The sequence below is a fragment of the Bactrocera tryoni genome, chromosome 3 (genome assembly GCF_016617805.1).
Source record: "Bactrocera tryoni isolate S06 chromosome 3, CSIRO_BtryS06_freeze2, whole genome shotgun sequence".
NCBI classification, from domain to species: domain Eukaryota; kingdom Metazoa; phylum Arthropoda; class Insecta; order Diptera; family Tephritidae; genus Bactrocera; species Bactrocera tryoni.
In genome coordinates this window covers 1,442,960-1,457,831 of record NC_052501.1, presented here as the reverse complement: position 1 = coordinate 1,457,831, position 14,872 = coordinate 1,442,960, and the positions used below count along the sequence as shown (strand labels likewise).

The window sequence follows — 14,872 nt, the reverse complement described above, 5'->3', positions numbered from 1 at the left end:
TTGTTATAAAAATAATTGAGACAAATAAATAATTGCTTAACAAATTGTGTGCAACTGTAAAATTTCCAATTAATTCTAGTAACTTAGCGAAATAGCCTCCACTTAGCTGGTGGCCAATAGAGCTCTCTGCCGCACAGAGTCGCATAAATAGCTTGCAGCAGCGGTCTTCCATGCCTACGCAACGTTTAGTATTGTTTGTTGTTGTATTAGGAAAATAGATTCAAACTTTTTCATTTTTCTCCGCAAAGATTAGCAAAATGCCGCAAAAAATATAAATGCCGCTATGCGATGCCAACGCAATATAACGGATTCCACTAAATTAATGTTCTGGGTGGGCGGTTCACTGACCCTCCACAACCAATAGGTGCATGTGTACACACGGAATCACACACACACAGAGACGCGAGCGCAATGGCTTATTGACTAGTTGTTATTCGTGCAACATGCGCGTCCGCACGGCACTGTCTGTATCGCAGCGGTTAGTGGCATAATCAACAACAACAACAATGGCAATGGCAATAGCAAATTGTGAGTTGCAGCAATGTCATAGACGGCAATGGAGGCGGTGTGGTCAGCGCGTCGGTGGCAGCAATGGGCGGCTGCGTTGATTGCTTGATTGGCAGACGGCGAGCGCGGGCTAACACACACACACAAACCCACACAGCTACATGTATGCATTTTCCATCAACATTTCACCTTCTAAATAAACACATACATACATATGTATGTAAAATGGCATTGCTTGGTTGCGTACGTGCAGCGATTCATTGATGACACCAATACTGATGTTGTTGCTGTTATTGCAGTTGATGTTTTGATATATTTGTTTCGTGGTGCGAACAAAACCGTCACCCATGCATTCTCACTCTCTCGCCGCTTATCTGCATGTCTGAATGCATTTGTGGCTTTTGGCAGCAAAGCCCCTCGTGACATGTGTTGGCGCCGAAGGACATCATTTCGGCTGGCAGGTGCTAATCTATGTCGATGTGCATTTGTTTGCTGCCAACTGACAATATCTGATATGATCAAACGACTCCTCCGCATGGTGGTGGTTTTCCTTATTTTCGTATTTATGGGAGAGCAGAGCTTAAAAGGGCTTAATTAATGCTCTGCCTTCGATTGTTATTGGCCTCTTCTGTGTGGACGGAACAATTAAGCTACCTCTGAACTATTAACTTCATAGCAAGAAATGATTTGTGTGGGACTGCAAAGAAAGACTCACATTGGGTTAGTTATACATTACCTGCCGCTGGTGGTTCCTACTTTTGTGAGGTGCGCACTTGTGGCAATGTGGCAGTTTGCTGAATTATTGTCTCCTGGCATCTTGTACAACAATTCCCTGTAGCCGGATCTATACATGCCGAAAATATCTTAAATTACTTTATTACAAGTTCAGAGACAATAAGGGATCGAATAGCCGGGTCATGGTAGCCTGCTAGTCAATGAAAGTTTTTATTCTCTGGAAATATTCATAAAAGTTAAAGTTACTAGAACTTATCCGATGGGTAGAGTCAGAGATTGTCACTAAGTTATCGCGAACTAGCCACAAGAAAGGAATCATATTTCGAAATAATAAGATTGATACAAGGAAGATAGATTGATATTTTGTTATTATTTAGAAAGAAACTCCCATATCAGTCACTATGAAACAATGAGAAGGCCATTTTTTATGACATCACTTTTAAATCAGAGCTCTGATAGAATACTAATAGACCCGAATTTTCGGTGGACGTTATTATAACAATAATAATAATAATAACTGTAAAACAAAAGTGAATAAATTAAGCGCATGAAGTAGTGCAAAACGAAGATAATGTTCGTGAATGAAAGAGCAATACCCGAATGTGAAAAAGGAATGCAACTACAACAATTTATTTGCGCTGCCATGGCACAGCGCGCACGAAACCACAAAGCGCACGCACCAAACCACAGCGAAGTAAACAGCGAATAACACTAACAAAAACTAATACCAAATAACAAAAAGGTGGAAGCGAATCGCAAAGGAATGACGAAAATTAATTAACTGTTAAATTAAATTCACTTTGAATGTCAACAATGCGAGTGCGCGGGGCTTTAAAACACCGGCACCAGCGCCGGGGCCGGCTTCGGCTTTGTCCAACATGCTGCCGACTTCCACCTGCGGCGATCGACGTGACTGCTCTCAGCGACTGGGCGCAAGCGCGCTGCGGAGGCGGGGGTGTGCGCCACTGGCTTCGCTGGAGCTGCCGTTGACGTTTCGGTCGCGTTGACTCCAGCGCGGCTGTCAGCTCAGCCAACAAAGCATATCGTCGAACGGTAAATGTTGTTTGGGTTTTGCCGTTTGCTGCTTTCTGCTGTCGCTGCTGGGCTCTCCAGCGAAGAGGAACTTATGTACTCGAAAAATTTTAATGGAGTGCCAACAAATTTTTAAAAATAAATAAAGGCGAAAAGGGGAATGCTGAAAATTGCCATTAACAACTTTAATATTCAACAAATTAACAAATCAAAAAAATCTTTTTGTTGAAAAGTTATGGAAAGCGGTAGAATTGTAGCCGAGTTAAGTATTCTTTTATAAGTGGGAGAAGGAAAGGTTATTAAGTTGAAAGTTAGTTACAGGTGCATGTGCTTATGTTGCAATGTGTTAGGAAAGCGATCAGAATGGGAGCCGCATTTTACGGTTTATTTTAAAGTGGATGAAGCTGAGATCAAACTGCAGAGAGGGTCCACGCATTGACAAACATATGATAGAAATGTGAGGAGGTAAAAGTTCTCCAGGGCAAGGAGGTTGGATAAGGTTAAGCGGACGATCCTAACAGAGATCTCACTTGGTCAACACCAGCCTGTTGTGGTAGCTAATAACCTTATACTTATTCTGGATCATAAGGTTCTTAAAAATTGGCAAAGCGATTTTGGCCTATCACGACTGAAGAAGTTAGTAAGTAAATTTGTCGGATTTACCGCAATTTCGCTTTTGACAGTAGAGACTATACAGTTAAGAAAGAAACGCCACTGAGTAAAATCAAAAACTTTACGAATTTCTGTCTTGAAAAAAGGTTCTTCAGAATCAATTTTCGTTTGGATTTTAATTTACATATGAATATTACACATATTTCCAAGCATATGACGGCTGGTGCTGAAGCAGGCAATTTAAAAATATATATCTCTAAAAATTTTGCCAAAATTACGCGTCTCAGCTCACCACACCAATATGTGTACGAATATGTGAATTCACCACATATAACAGTTAAGCGAAGTTGGAGCACAATGAGTAGGCATTGAGTGATTTCAAAGTTGGTGAGCGCGTTTCGAGTGAGAAAAATATAAATGAGAGAGGGCCATAACAAGGTAGCAAAACGCCGAAAGAAAGAAGACAATTAAATAAGTAAACAAATGCAGGAATTGCAGAAAAACCGGCTTTTTAAATATAAAGTATGAGTAAATTTTTGTGCAATTTCTGACGTAGCACGCTCTTCAGCGCTCTACGCGCTCTGCTAGTTTTGTACATTTCTATGGGGCTTTACGAGCGCTGCTTTAAGAGGGAGTTTTGCACACACTTTATTTGACTGATTTTCAAGTGCAAGAGTTTAATGTGTATTCATTTGTTTACAGTTATTAAAATTAGCAACTTTGAATCATAATTTGGTTTTGATACAATTTTTAAAATTTTTTTTTAAATATTTTTCGATGAAAGGCTGTAGTCGTTCTTTTCAGTTAATTTATGACGTCAGATTTTTAATTGAATTTCAGTTGTTATTATTGTAAAAAAAAATTGTGTTGGATTCCGTTTTTATGTTATGTACATATGTACATATGAAACAAAATGGAAGATATTCAAAATTCTTCTTAAAAAAATTAAAAATGATGAAAAAAACATGAGCACGAACCCATTCGGATAGAAAATTGTAGAAAAACGATTTTTGATTTTTTTGAAAAGTTTAAAGCATAATTATTGAAGGCTGTGAAGACGCCAAACGCAGCTGAAGTATGTTTTCGAAGCAGCAAAGCAAAGACAGATTTGCGGTAAATCGATGGACAGCTGTGGAAGCGCGGAGATTTGAGTGGAACCAATGGCGAGCACTCCAATCTTACTAATAACTCTGGCACATAAGCTTACAAATGCAAGCATGTACACGTTCACACGCACACATGTTGGTGGGCATGTGTGTGCTTACTTTATGGTGCACTGTAGCATGTAGGTTGAATATCATGCTTGTTGTTGTTGTTTTTGTTGTTGCTGGAGCTTGTGTAAACCCATTTGATGACAGAGACTGCGGCAGCTGCTTAGGCGACCAGCTCCAGCACACATGTATAATTGAAGAACAGCAACACAACAATAACAACGTAGCGACATAAAAAGCTGCTACAGTGATGACTAGTATCAACTAAGGAATGGTTAGTTCATGTTAATGAAAACAACAAGCGGCCTGAGGAGCACTCTTTTTTTTGCGCAGACAACACCGGTTTTGGCATTGAAATGTTGTAGCATTCGTACGAATTTAGAATAAGAGAAGCGACACAATAAAAGTCAACCAAGCGGAGAACCTGTAGAAGGAACAATATCAACAGCAACACCATCTACGACAAAGGCAACAACAGCAACAACAACCATGGCGGCTAAGGACCCCAGCCTTTGGTTCGAAGAACTACACGCTTGCAATGGAAACCAAAGAGTAGGCTTAGAACACGATAAACACTCTAAAGAGGCTCGAGTTCAGGAGCACAATGAGGCCACTCGGAATGCAAATCCAAATGTGTTGGCATGCTTTTCTAAACTGTGGCGCTTATATATTTCTTCAGCCTCGTGCCGTTCTTTCAATTTATTTACTATTTGAGGAATTTTGCAGCTTTTAAACACAGTTAGAATTTATGCTTTCAGCTCCTACTCTTATGCCAGCACGCGTACGGTTTCCTACCGAGTTCTAGGATACGTATTTGCCTTCCCTTTTGCCTATTTTGGTGCATAATGGGTATATCGCCTGCATTGCCGGTTAGTCAAGTAACCGAGTATCATCACTTCTGGAATACATTTCTTCGGCTGGACGACGATGATGACAAAATAAAACTCACCAGCACGCTGACAATAACTATTGCACGCAAATTAAAAAAAATATAAGATTCTCGGTTGTACTAGGGTGGGTCGTTTTTCATGTGATATTTTTGATGTACCACATTTGGTTGAGTTAACTCTTGTGGTGGAAAGTATGCGTTACGACGTCTTCTGATAGTAAGGAACCCTTGTAATCCTATATTTTTAATAAAAGACATAGCTTCCGACCCAAGGGAGGATCGCAACAGTTCAAAATATTATTTCCATCATAAGTCACAGTCTGCGAAGAAAAGTGCTTTGAGTTAAAATTAAACATTTTTATAGATCCCCCTCAAAAAAAATCTACCCTGGATCCGGCCCTGTTCCGACTCATTGTCAAACGCAAATAAAAAACTTAAATCTTTTTACTTTTCTTATTTTAATCCAATTTTGTTGGACCTGCTATAACTCTCAAAGTATAATCACTCTAATAGGCCTTTTTTGACGAAAACGACCAAGTTGAAGTTTGCAAAAAAATGATTCCTCTGAGTTACCATAAGAAGAACATCCCTAATGCGAGTTCAATAATTTCGCGATACAAATATATGTGCATGCACATGGCCTTCCCCTAAAGCAAACGGACGTGGCCGCAACTGATCCGGCTGTCTGTCTGCCTACGTGGCCGAACGTCTGTCTATTGGTGATAATGATGATGATCGTCCACCAGGGAAATGGGATTTAGCTCCGCGGCTCCGCAAGTGTATGCCCAACGAATGGCCGGATTAAAAAGTTTAATGTTTGCCAAGTGAGGAATATTTGCGCATTAGCTGCAGCGCCCCAAAGCAGGTAGATCCGTGCCTAAGTAACCCGCATGCTACAAGCACACACACAAACCGACGCACATTATGCCCAAAGGAGCATGCAAAGCATTGCTGTCATATTATGCGCTTCTTCCTTCCGTCTGGCCGTCCACACAATCATCTCGTTCACCTGCCTGGGCCGGCCGCTTCGTGCTGTTGGTGTAACAGGTGCAGGTGCCTTTGCACGGCCGCAGACATGCACCCATACATGCAGCGAGGGGGAATGAAAGCCTCATAGCAGAGTTTCTTTATATGGTCGAAGGAGGGTACTTTGCCCTTTCTGATTGGCAAGTTAATCGAAGAATTACGCGAAATCGCACGGGGCACACATTTTTCATGGTTTGCCTTTTGTGTTTGTGGGCACATGTTTGACTAAAATTATTTGAATGTGTGTTATAAGCAGATACATTAGCATTATGTTTCCACTTGTTAAGACCTACGTTTGTCATAATGTGCACATGTGGATGTAGAATTCACTGTCGAGGCGTCTTTTACTACTTAAGTTAGGATTTTGTACGATATACTACTGTACGAAAAAGAAATGTTATCGAGAACTATTAAGGGCATATCTGAAATTTTACGATTTAATAATAAATTAGCTTGTAAATAATATTTTGCTTTTCAAACTTCGTTGCAATTTGACATAAAAGTCCTTCATCTGCTCTAAAGCAACCCTTTAGGCACTTTGAAGTTGGCCAACGCATATCCACCACACCTCAGCAGCTATGGTGGTGAGTAGAGTTGCTGCTAGAAACCTAATAGCCATGAAAAAATCTGTCGCCACGCTGAGCACCCGACAATTGGAGCGAACTCCACGGAAGTGCTCAAGAGCGGCAAAGCTCAAGGTGCGCTCAGCGCGCTCAATGCGTATGCGTTTTGGCCCGAAACCAGTTGGCATGGTGGCTAAGACAACAACAACAGCAGCAACGAGGCTTCTAGCAAACGGCCAAACGGCAGTGGCAAAGTGAGCTCAATGCCAGCTATGTGTGGCAACACCAGTTTCAGTAGAGATTTCGATAGCGACTTAGAAGGGTGCTCCACTCGAGACGAGTTGCCGCGCGTGAAAACGAGTCTTAAACAGTTTCTTTAGCATAAATCAAATGCAATAAACAGCAAAGCAAAAGAAAGAGTTGAATTAGTATATATGTATGTACGTACGTACTCCTTCGCATAAGTTTATGTATGTGTGTGTATGTGTGCAGGCGCGTAGAAATCTGAATTGAGTTTTTGTTAGTTTTGTGCGGATTTCTTCGAAAACTTTGCAGTTAAGCTTTTTGAAACAGAATACTTTGTGAACCCACACACACACATACACATACATGTGCATACAACCGTTGTAGCTGCTGCGTGTATTCTGTGTGCCATTTGCCACAGTGACTACAAATATTCATCTAGGGAGACATTGAGACCCAATTGCCGTTGCAAGGCGCCACCTACACACACATACACGCAGCTGCACGCAACAATTAACGCTCGCGGCAGGAAAAAAGTGCGACACACGCACACACAGGCAAAGTGCAGCGGGTAGCTCGCTTATGGCGGCAGTGAAATTCGATTTACAAGTGACGATGCAATTTAACAACAACAACAAAGCAACAGCAGTGTAGCACACTTGGCCAGAGAAATTAAACGGTGGCCGTAAAACCGGTAAAAAGCGGCATTGGAACCAAAAACAAAAAAAAAAAAACAAGACGGATTCGACTGCAAGAACTTGTAGCATAAGCGATCTTCAACGCCAAGTGAAAAATAAAAAAGCAACTTAAATTTAACGACCGTCGAACTAGTGCTTCCGGGGCACTCCGAATAATTATTACAACAACTTTTCCTAAGTAAAAGGAAAAGTGTAACTTTCTGCTCGAAATTGTAACTGTGTCGCAGCTGAATTTTCAAAATACACACACGGGTGTGCATGTTTGTGTGTGTTATTAAATAAAATTCACTAAAATTCTGCGCGCGTCCCACTCGTTTGCGCCGTTTTATTGCAATTTACAGTTTTCGAAATTCCGATTTCGTGCCAATTTCCCAGATATTCGCCAAAAACTGCAAGTATTTCGGCGCGAAGTCCAACAACAACTGCGAAAAATGTAAAAGCGCCTTAGATAGTTTAAATAAAAATAATAAAAACCAGATCAACGAACCAGAAAAACAGCAAAAACAATCAACAAGCAGCGCGAGTTTCGGATTTTTAGCTTTTAGTTTTGTTGCCCACACACGCGCGTATGCTAACATATACATATACATATACAAACAGCCGTTTGAGCGAACGTGCATATATTAGCCATTTAACGGTACTTTGCATACGACTTCATTTCGGCGTCGCTTGAAACAAATGCAAATTAATATCGGCAATTAGCATAAAGACGACTTGCCAAAATTACAAACAATAAAAACAACAATCTAAAAAAAATAGTTAAATCCAACAATAACACAAATCAACGCCGCTCATTTCTCGGCACGAAAGCTTGCGAATTTCACACAATTTCTTTAATAAAATTTTTTATTTCAATTTACTAGCGACTAAATGAGTTAATCTCTTTATTAAAAAATAAAAATTAATCAGTGAGAAAACATTAACGAAAATATTTTGCGTGCGAAATAAATGCGATTCATCAAATCTATAGCCAATTAAACAAAAACGGAAAAAATAAAGCAAAAACAACAACAAAACCAGATTTATCTTCATTTGCTTGCTGACACTTGGCGGCTTTGTTTTTAACTAAGGTGAGTTGACATTTGTTGTTAGTAAATATTGGCATATGAATACCGTTACATACATATGCCAATAAGGTCTGTATAAATTGCTGAAGAAGTGAGATTTTTGAAAGAAAGTGACTGCTGCTGTTTAGAGCTGACATGGCACATGGGAACTTGAATTCGGCGGAGTTTCAAAAAAGATACTCTTTAAGAGAATGACAGTTTCATTGAAATTACAGATTCGATATTTGGCGCCTGGGGAATTCCTTAGATGCTTTTCTGAGGACCTTATCAGACGTCTATTTAAAAAAATTTGATAAAAGCTATATATTGTACATACATATGTACATATATCGTTGTGATGTGAGGTCTGAATTGGCATGCTTTATTTTCTTGTTAATTTTTTTACTTTTACCTATCCTACATTTCACATTTCATTGCCATTTAGATGAGGTCAACAATTATTTTAGAAAAAAGAACTTATATTCATACGAGTCAGAAGTTATATGTTTCACTTTGACTTCATTCACAAGACTTTGTTGAACCGATGAAAGATTGGTATGCCAGCAAAGGGCGGGAGCAGATGAAGCCGCTTTATTGAGTTCCTATACACCGTATCAGTTCAGTAATTTTGAGTATTCTACTAATAGGCAGGACTTGATCTCAAAGCTAATCGCAGCAGAAGTAACAAGAAATAAAAATTTTATTTTCGGCCTGAAAATTTCTGATCTTCTCAACTTTATTTTTCGTTTTTGCTGTTTTTGCTTTGGATGACATTTATATACAAAAAGCTATTGGTAGAAGAACCTAAATATCTTGGGACTAAATCATCTTCATCATCCGCTCCTGTATCTCTCACTGGAGCATAGTGGTCATTTAAGGGTTTTTTCTGCTCACATTCTGTGCTGGCATGCCTATTATTCATCGATATCTTTTTGTAGTGATCGTTCCCACATGGTCTTAGACCAGCCTCTCTTACGACTTCTTTGCGAGTTCCAATCCAGAGTTTGTCGGCAAACTTCTGTGGCATATTTTCGTAGTATCCATCTCCATTTTCGAAATTTTACATAGATATTTGTCAAAGGATTACAGATAGCATTTTTATATAGATCATTGTTGCTGTTTTTTGTTTTAATAGTTTTATAATAATTTTCGTGAGAAATAAGTGAGTTATTTAAAAAAAATTAAAAAGCTTCATTCAATAGTTATTAAAAAAAATTACTGACTTTCCCACTGCGTCTTTAGTTCTGCACACTTCCTTTGTGGAATTGCATAGCATGATTCCAGTCCAAAGTTCTTCCGCATTTTTTTTATTATTTTTTTGGCAATCTGTTTCTGAACATCGTTCCATAAATTTTCTATTGGGTTTGCATCGAGACTTTTGGCTGGCCAGCTCAAGACGTCAATACTTTCTGCAGTGAGTCAGTTCTTCACACTTTTAGTTGCATGCTTTGGATCATTGTCATGCATAAAAATCCAATTCACTGGCCTCGATTCGAACGCGAGTGGTTCTATGGTATTTGTGAGAATATTAGGTATGCAAATTGGTACATTCTGCCATCTACCCTTACCAATGGTCCAACACCGTACCAGAAAAACGCTCCCCAGACCATTACGCTACCTCCGCTGTGCTTCACAGTTTTATACTGTATCTGCATTTATACGTCTGACACCTGGGACGATGGTCAAATGGTTTTCTATTGGTTCACCCTAGTTTCATTGCTCCACAGGACCCTTTTCCAAAATTTAAAGACCTTTTGCCTGTAGAGCGTTTTGTTTTACGAGAAGGAAGCACCGCAAGCCTGAAACCCATGTCAGTGGGGAACTTAAATCCGAACTAAACTGTCTTGTCTTGAATAAATTTTCTCGCATTGAATTTTGCACTAGAAATTGCCGAAATGAGCAATTACTTATTCAAAATGAGAGACATAAATACATTGAAATGAATTAATTGTTATGTAAATGTAAATAGGAGCGATTCGGCAAAATTATGCAAAATCTGACCAATTATCTGACTCACCAACACACACACATATTTATACATTTGTTTGTGTGCGCCAAATGATCGACGAAAGAACGGCCAAATAATTTGTAACACAACATTAGGTGGCCACTTATAACGGTTGTTGTTGTTGTGACATGCGCAATTACATCATCGTACAATGTTAATTAATCGTCTGAACACTCTTTGCAATTATAATCGATTAGTTTGCATTTAACGAGCAATAAAATCCGTGTAAATCGGAGGCTTTTGTTTCATGCTGAGCGAAGATGGGCGCCTCACAAAGCCAACAATGCAATTACAGCATCAAAAGATTATGTCTGGAATGTTGTTGTTATGTTGTTGTAGCACCTGTGTGTGTGTGTGCGTTGCATTTGTAAAATTGCTGCAGTATCCACGGCAATTGCTGTTAACCTACTCCTGCTTTATGAGTGTGGTTGTGTTTGTGTGTGTGTGTGTGGCTATAATTTATCTGGTCGTCCGTTTATGTGGCGGGATGTTTTGCGACACGCTCAAAATGCTATAGCCGGCTATTGCTTCATTACTATGCAGAAATCACACTCGGCGCTTATGTAAGACACGGCGACGCGACGCGGCCCGATTGTAAACCAATTAATTGCCACACGTTGCACACTCGCCGCACAACAAGTTTCGCCAATCGCTGCCATTCGTTTGCTTGTTGTTATTGCCGAATAACTGTTTTCATCTGATTTTGCCGAAATTGCTATTATCGCCGCATATGCTTTTAATTTGTTGTTGCCTTTGTTGGCTGTTTTTCATGTTTTTCGAAAAGTTTAGATTTCTGCCCGGCATTTCGTGTTGCCGATTGCTTGCAACTGCTTAGTATGTACGATTGCGTTTCGCAAATTTTCGGCATGTATTTCCTGCAGCCTTTTGTTGTTTTTGCTTCAACCTGGTTTGTTGCGAAACGTGATGCGCATGTAGGCGCCATTTGCTGTTTACTTTCTCCTTATCAACACGACAGTTGACAAAATTTAATATTTCAAACAGGTAGCTCGCTTTAAATGTGGGTTACATAACTCCTGCACATCCTGTTGGGAGCTGTCAAAGTAGATTTCAGCTAGAACCAAAATAACCCGGCAGCAACATTGCGCCAATCGGCTTGAGTTGTCAAGCTGGTTGGTGTTTGGAAGAGATCCCACAATATGGGAGAGTTTTAATTATAATATCTCAGAATCTCTAACTGTAAATAGAGTAATACTAATTCTATTTATGGAACATTCGCGCTCAATTCCATAAAAAAACAGTTGAATTATAATTTCTTTGTGGAAACTGTGACGACTCTTTAAATATTTCCCTTTAATCTATTTCATTCCAGCAAAATATACATACATATATATTAGAGCGTGTTGACTTACAGGGTGCCAACAAATTAGAAAAATTGCAAGAGTGGGACATATTCTACGGATCATTTTGAACAACTTTGCTCAAGAGAAGGTTTCGAAACCGTGTTTTTTAAGGGGTTTCCTCGGGTAAAATACATTCTTTTTTCAACAATTTTTACAATAAACTGAAAATTTGCGTAATTTTTTTTACAAATATCGAAAAAATCTTTTTTGTTCAAGTCTTTAAGAATTGTATCTCAAAGACCTGTACAAAATTTCATGAAGATCAGTTGAGTAGTTCTCGAGAAATCTAGCCAACCAACTTCAACCACAGTTTCGAGAAAAACGCGTTTAAAGACTGCGTATTTAGCCTAGCTAGCCTCGAGCGCATAAGTTCTCAAGACTACATTTCCGAAACTATTACTCGGATCAACTTGAAAATTTCGTGCAATATTCTAGAGATGTTGAGGTTCCTTAAGGCGAAATTAATCTTTTAGGGATTATACAAATTTGTTCGACGTGCTCTAATATACATATATACATGCATATGTACACTATATACAAACATATATGCCTTTCAGCCGATTTCGTTTACAAGCAGAACCTGCGCTAAAATCGAATGTAAATACTTATAAGCATTGTAAAATTGATTGCAATTGTTTTTGTTGTAGTGGGTGGTTGCCATTGCCGTTTACTAATAATAATTTAGTCGTGTAATTATTCAATGACGTGCCTTTCAGCATTTATGCGCACATTAAGTGTTCGTAATTGTGACTTTTGTATATAAACTTGGGTGTTTATTGCGAATTCACCGGTTCTGTAATTTGTTGTGGTGACTTCAGAATTTATAATTAAATATTGATTGCATGCAAGAGAAGAAAATGTGACTTTTTGTTGAAGACTTTTCATTTTCATGGCATTTGCAGTCGTTTTTGTCAATTAACTCAATGTCATCGTTGGTGCATTGACCACGGAGGTTACTGATGACGCCTTTGTGTTTGCTGTTGTTGTACAATGAAATGTAATGAAGATGTGAAAATGATTTTGTAATGAAGCTGACTTGCATTAAAGTTATTAAAAAACATTAAATTTTTTCAATTGCCTATGGGAAAGTGGGATATGCGGTGACTAATGAACGGGAAGGCCAGGAGAAAGGTGTGAACTTGCGTAGAGTTTTTATGATATTTCTACATATTAGTTTCATGGTTACGGAAAATTTGCTCTTTTACCCTCTTAGAAGACTTTGCCGTGAACGAGTGATCTGGAGAGTCGATATTTAACAATTATTCTTGATACCATATTCTGATTAGAGAGTATTCAATACTCTGGATACTCTGCACCGGAATATTTGAATTCCTAATAATAATAGAGAATATCAGCTTAACACATAGGGTTAAACGCATCAATATCTAAATGCTGCAGGTGAAAGAGTTTTCGTAATGATAAATCGACCTCTTTAAACAGGCTAAAAAGAAACAAGGAATGAACTGCATATTAAATACCATTATTTTTGACGAACCTGCCATTCTTAATGAATTTAGTTTACGATCAATAGTTTTTCAAATAGATATTTATTGATAAGATCTCTGCCCGATATGCTGCCATAAGGCCTAAAGCATTTAAGAAATATTATAGGAAACTATTAGTTTAATGACAGCTTTTGAATCTCTTCAGGTTGCTCTTCGTCCCAAATGCGGCAATTTAGCTTCGTTAGATATCCATTGACCCAGAAATGAGGCTCATCGCTGAAGAAAACTCGGCTCGAAAACGTCGGATCTTCTTGAAACCTTTCAAGAGCCCATAGAGCAAAGCGATGTCACTTGGAAAGGTAGAGCGCTTTAGTTCTTCCGCAAGCTGCACTTTATACGCTTTTAATTTAAAACATCAACTTACATACAATGCGCCGAGTTGTTTAATACGTCAGTTCGAGTGGCTTCCACGGTCTTCGTGTACACTCTCTGCTACAGCCGCTATATTTTCTTCACAGCGTGGGTGATGGTATTGCGAATAGTGCGCTCGGTAAGCCGATAATGTTGATCATAAGTTGAGCGAATCGCAAAACACATTCTTTACAGAACGTGAATTGTCGTAATGAAGTTGAACGATTTTTAAACTTTGCTCGGGGGTGAGTCTTTCCACGATGAAATGCCAAACAATACTGAACAAAAATAACATGACAGCTTGACACGATTCATGCGCTATCTGTCAAAAAGCAGGCTTTTTAAAAAGGCACCTCTTCTTGAATCACCCGTTATAAGGTCTAATGTATTGTCAAATATAATTCTTATATAAAAAGCATGCAGTAGAGACTTCAGCTTATTTAAATTGGTTTCTTTCTTGTCTCATGGCTAATACGAGTATTCAAAGAGTCTACCACTTTTTTAAAAATACTGTGTAATTAAGGCGCCAAAAATGAGTGTTGCGAACGTGTAAAACGTCTTTAGAAAATCTTCCGCCTTCAATTACAACAAAAACATCCAAACACCTAAACATGCACAACCTTGAGAGCCCAGCGAACACAATTAATCTATGCCGCTTACATGGCAGTGGCGCCAATTAGTGCGGCTAGAATGGCAAGTGAGTAGCTTATGAAGAGAGCCAGCAAACAAACAGGTGGGTTATGTAAACAAAGTTTTGAAGTTATCGTAATTAAGTGTTGGAAGCAACAACAGCAAAATGTGGTTTATTACAAAACTTACGCCAAACGCAGAGTCCAAAAATTGGAGTTAATCTGAGGCAGATTAGAAAACAGCTCAAAATCAGTTTAAACACAAACACACACGCACACACTGTGTAATAGTGGTTGTGGAGAAAAAAAGCAATGCAGGGTTATACAAACCAGAAACGTCGGCGCCTCGTTGTAACTTATGATGGAGAGCAGGTGAGCCACATTGCTTTTTGTTGTTGGAAGCCAATTGACATTATATTAATCATCGTTGGACTTGTCATTTGTCAAACTCAGTTG

At 39.0% G+C, this 14,872-nt stretch overlaps 1 protein-coding gene across 2 annotated transcripts in view; it reads left to right on the top strand.

Annotated features, from left to right (window-relative positions):
* Positions 1-6,903: 6,903 nt before the first annotated feature.
* Positions 6,904-14,872, top strand: part of LOC120771068 — a 177,385-nt gene continuing 169,416 nt past the window's right edge. Inside the window, exons 1-2 of one of the 2 annotated variants that reach the window (XM_040098877.1) lie at positions 6,904-7,011; positions 8,380-8,586. The gene's annotated coding sequence lies outside the window, so the exon portion shown is untranslated. Of the gene's footprint in view, positions 7,012-7,834; positions 8,587-14,872 lie in introns of those variants that run through there. The other variant, XM_040098876.1, reaches the window with a different exon arrangement.